Below are 5,034 nucleotides of genomic sequence, written 5' to 3'. Positions count from 1 at the left end.
AGTAGTATAGGCCATACTTTCTTCGTTTTTTGATTCTCGTGAAGTGTCCTTCCTTCCTACAGCTGATAGGGAAAAATCGTTGTTTTTACGATCCCTATGTAGAAAGCCCTTTTTTTTCTAGTATTTACTAGAAAATTTGATCCTCTCTTTTTTTTTTTTCTTTCTATAGTGGAGATAGTCGCACGTAATGACAGATCACGGCCATATTATTAAAAGCTTGCGGTAAGAAGGGGTTTCGTTCTAGTGCCCGGAAATAATATTCCAAAGCCTTTGTATGCTCTCCATTGCTTGTGTGTATAAGGCCTATGTTATAGAGTATATAACTTCGATCATAGGGATCGATTTCTAGTCGCGTAGCTTCATAATAATTTTGCAAAGCTTCCGCATAATTTCCTTCGGATTGAGCCAACATCCGTTACGGTCGTTCATTCTATTCAAAAAATCTCCGTTCCAAAACCGTACATGAGGTTTTCATCTCATACGGCTCCTCCCTTCTGTACATAATAGTACTAAGCGAAATAATCTATAGAATCAAAATAGAATTAGTCCCGTCTCATTATGAACCGAATGGGGCTGGTATTTTTCCAAGAAATCTCTAGCCAACCTTCCCACAAGAGGTTTTTCTTAACACCAATGAATTCTATTAATGCTAGAGGAAAACGATAGCTCCAATAATTTCTTTGTTCTCAACGCCTCCTATTTAGAGGAATTAGCTACTTCAACGATCTTTGATGGTTATAGGGGTATCCAAAGTACAAACCTGATGGTTGTTTGTTATCCCAACCATTCTTCCCAGCCCTGATACCGATCAGGAAAGGGGTAATTTCTAACAAAGTTTTTCTCTTGTTGATTCCTATTTCTAGGTGTAGTGCTTTTCTCCCCTATGCTGCCTACGGATACTAATAGAGTAGGATTGGCCTGTAATCCATACCATACCATATCCTGTAGGTGTAACCTTTCGCTCAATACTCAAATCTACAATTGAAGTATCTGAAGCCGCATCAATCGAGGATACACGACGGAAGGAATTGTTAGTTCGCCTCACCTTCCCGAAGCGTGGGTTTGTTTGCTTTACAAATTTGGTTCTCTCTATGCCAACCCCCCTCTCTTTTTCGTAAGACTGAGGTATAGGTAGGGCTAAAAAAAAGCAAAAAAAAGAGTCAAATCGCACCATCTCTATAATAAGTAAATGCCTTTTTTTCTCCTGAGGTTGTCGGAATTATTCGCAATAAAATATTGGCTACAATTGAGGAGGTCTTATCAATGAAATTTCCATTTCCACGGGATCTAGGCATAATTCCCAACCCATTCTATATAGAATTGTTTTCATTCCTTCACAAAATAACATAAAAACAAACACATTCGATTCTTATAATTATAAATAGATTGATCCATATGCTCTACTCTAAATCCATATGCTTTAAATGGATAAGAGAGATATGGATTTTCCGCTCAGCTCAAATTGTATCCTTTTCCTTCTGCTTGGACACGAAGAGATATGAAATATTTGACTAAGACTGGATTTCATTCCACTTTCCTATTTCTGAACAACAACTTATGTTATCAACTATTTCGTGTTTTCAAAGTTATTAATTGTCTCATACCCTATTTTTGATTTCGATAGTATGGTGTAGCGTATCTTATGCAAACGGAATTCTAAGGTTTCTTTATTTTATTATGCAATAAGAAGAATTCTTCCATTTTCTTTTTCTTTAGTTGCGGGAAAACCCAAATTAAAACTTTTATTTTATAGCGAGCGCAATTTCTAGTAAAAAATCCTGTATCCTTCCACTTAGATCAAAAGGAATTTTTCCAATAGAACTATGGAACCCCCGAGTGGTTGCGGTTGTACCTGTACTGCAGGAATAAGAAAACTCGCTATTCACTCAGTTTATTTTCCATAATAAGTTATGTAGGAGAGATGGCCGAGCGGTTCAAGGCGTAGCATTGGAACTGCTATGTAGACTTTTGTTTACCGAGGGTTCGAATCCCTCTCTTTCCGTTTTTCTTAATTCATCAACGTTAAGGATCACAATGTATCAAATCAAATAACAATTTTTTCCAGCAATAATATAATATCTTATATTATCTTATTTTGATTTAATAGAAATTAGAAATTCTCTATAGCAAATTACTGTGGTATGTAAAATACACATAGAGGAAAAAAGAAAAAAGGATCCTAATCCTAGGGTTAATCAATTTTAGCTAGTTGATGGGAAAATACAAATTAATGGTAATGGTCTTAGGGCGATTTAGTTCGGGGAAAGGGGAAGGGGAAGAAAATTCTATGAACCTTTCCTTTTTTCGTTAAGTTCAAGTCTGACGAGAGTAATATTCTACAACTAACAACTCATTTATTTTGAGACCGACCCACTTCCTATCTAGGATTTTATTTACTAGTCCTTTATATTCCAACGTGTCAATCGCCAAATGCTTTGGCAATTTCCCCGGGTCCGATGAAGCAATATAATTTTGAACCAGACCTTTTGATCTTTGGTTATCTTTCGTAGTAATAATATCTCGGGGTTTGCAACGAAAACTTGGTATATTGACTATACGACCATTAACTAAAATATGTCTATGGTTGACTAATTGGCGGGCCCCAGGAATGGTTGAAGCCATACCCAATCGAAAAAGGATATTATCCAAACGCATTTCAAGTAATTGTAGTAAAACCTGGCCTGTTGACCTTTTTGCTTTTCCAGCGATATGTACATATCTAAGTAATTGTCGTTCTGTCAGACCATAATGAAAACGCAATTTCTGTTTTTCTTGAAGACGAATACGATATTGCTCCTTTTTCCCAGAATTGAATTTTTTTTTAAGATTACTTCCGGATTTAGGTGTTTTTCTAGTGAGTCCTGGTAAAGCTCCCAGACGGCGTATTTTTTTTAAACGAGGTCCTCGATAACGGGACATGAAGACTCCTTTTTTTATTTTATTGAAATTTCATTTTACACAATTAATTTCATTGTATTTACATTACAGAATACATCGAAATTAAAACTGAATTAAACTACAGGATAAACAGAGTAAAATCAACTAAAGTACCCCAAAAAATGGAATTTCATCAAAATCTTTTTTTTTTGTATATATATTATTTATTTTATTGTTTTGTATCTAGCAAAATTGTAAGGTAAAAAACATAAAAGATCCTGGATTCTCCATTTAATTCGGAAAAAAAGAGATTCTTGTTCGTAGAACATCGATAGAGAAAAAAAAGCCGACTATCGGATTTGAACCGATGACCCTCGCATTACAAATGCGATGCTCTAACCTCTGAGCTAAGTGGGCTTACATAACGGAAATAGTGTAACAAATAGAAATAGGTATAGTATAGGAAATCCGTAAAATCTCAGATATTAGTTATTAATCTTAGCTATTAACTAGTTCTAAATTTGAAGTTATACTTATAAAAATAAAAAAATACTAAAACTTCTTAAAGATAAAGTTAGCTTGATATGCTTAACTATAGGATATTAAAAAATAAAATTATAGAATTTATTGGTATTTTCATTCGATCATTATAGACTTTATTATTTGTTAATAATTTGAGGATTAATATTTCACTAAGGGGAACATAGAGTCAGAGTAAATAAAATTGCTAATTCTGATTAGAAAAAAAGAATAAATATCAAGCGTTATAGTATAATTTTGAATACTATAAAAAAGTAAGACGGGAGGTGGGGGAGATAAAAACTTTTGGATATATTGATTCGGATTGAATTGCAAATACATCAAGGATAGAATCAATTCAATTCTGAATTGCAATAAGCAAGCGAGGTCTCTCAAATAGAGTCGAACTGAACTGCTAGACTACGTTGAGTGATGAACTCAATGATTCAAAAAAAAAACTAAGAGATGGATGAAATTACACAAGGAATCCTGGTCTCAAAGAAGAGGGAAATGGGGATATGGCGAAATCGGTAGACGCTACGGACTTGATTGTATTGAGCCTTGGTATGGAAACCTGCTAAGTGGTAACTTCCAAATTCAGAGAAACCCTGGAATTAAAAAAGGGCAATCCTGAGCCAAATCCGTGTTTTGAGAAAACAAGGGGTTCTCGAACTAGAATACAAAGGAAAAGGATAGGTGCAGAGACTCAATGGAAGCTGTTCTAACGAATCGAGTTAATTACGTTGTGTTGTTAGTGGAATTCCTTCTAGTTCTAAATTAGAGAAAGAGGGGTTTTATACCTTATACATTTAATAAACACGTATAGATACTGACATAGCAAACGATTAATCACAGAACTCATATTATATTCTAATTATAATATAGGTTCTTTATCTTTTTTAAAAATGAAATTAGAAATGATAATGATTATGAAATAAAAAACTCATATCATAATTTTTTTTTTTCATTATTGTGAATCCACTCCAATCGAATATTGAATAATCAAATTCTTCAATTAAAATTCAAAGTTTTCGAGATCTTTAAAAAAGTGGATTAATCGGACGAGGACAAAGAGAGAGTCCCATTCTACATGTCAATACTGACAACAATGAAATTTCTAGTAAAAGGAAAATCCGTCGACTTTATAAGTTGTGAGGGTTCAAGTCCCTCTATCCCCAAATCCTCTTTTATTCCCTAACTATACTATATTATTATTATTTATCCTCTTTTTTTTTTTCTTTTTATCAATGCACTTTTTTTTCTTTTTATCAATGCAATGGGTTTAAGATTCATTAGCTTTCTCATTCTACTCTTTCACAAAGGAATGCGAAGAGAACTCAATGGATCTTATCCTATTCATTGAATAGATTTCTTTTTTATTAGAGTATCGGCAAGAAATCTTGGTTATTCACTCTATTTTTAAGTTTTATTTAAGTAAACCATGCACAATGCATAGGACTACCCCCCCCATTTTCAAATTTAAAATTTGAAATACTTTAATTAATTTTTAGTCCTTTTAATTGACATAGATACAAATACTCTACTAGGATGATGCACAAGAAAAGGTCAGGATAGCTCAGTTGGTAGAGCAGAGGACTGAAAATCCTCGTGTCACCAGTTCAAATCTGGTTCCTGGCA

At 33.8% G+C, this 5,034-nt stretch overlaps 3 non-coding genes across 3 annotated transcripts; 2 read left to right on the top strand and 1 right to left on the bottom strand.

The window, feature by feature from the left end:
• The first annotated feature begins 1,915 nt into the window (after positions 1-1,915).
• Positions 1,916-2,002, top strand: TRNAS-GGA (transfer RNA serine (anticodon GGA)). The gene has a single exon. It is a non-coding gene; the product is annotated as a tRNA-Ser (tRNA).
• A 1,219-nt stretch (positions 2,003-3,221) lies between these two features.
• TRNAT-UGU (transfer RNA threonine (anticodon UGU)) lies at positions 3,222-3,294 on the bottom strand. Its single transcript has one exon. It is a non-coding gene; the product is annotated as a tRNA-Thr (tRNA).
• Positions 3,295-4,961: 1,667 nt separating this feature from the next.
• On the top strand, positions 4,962-5,034 carry TRNAF-GAA (transfer RNA phenylalanine (anticodon GAA)). Its single transcript has one exon. It is a non-coding gene; the product is annotated as a tRNA-Phe (tRNA).

The sequence above is a fragment of the Triticum urartu genome, unplaced genomic scaffold (assembly GCF_056163025.1).
Source record: "Triticum urartu cultivar PI428250 unplaced genomic scaffold, HENAU_Tu73 scaffold189, whole genome shotgun sequence".
Classification (NCBI taxonomy): domain Eukaryota; kingdom Viridiplantae; phylum Streptophyta; class Magnoliopsida; order Poales; family Poaceae; genus Triticum; species Triticum urartu.
Note: the sequence above shows the minus strand (reverse complement) of the source record. Positions and strands in the feature narration are given on the sequence as shown.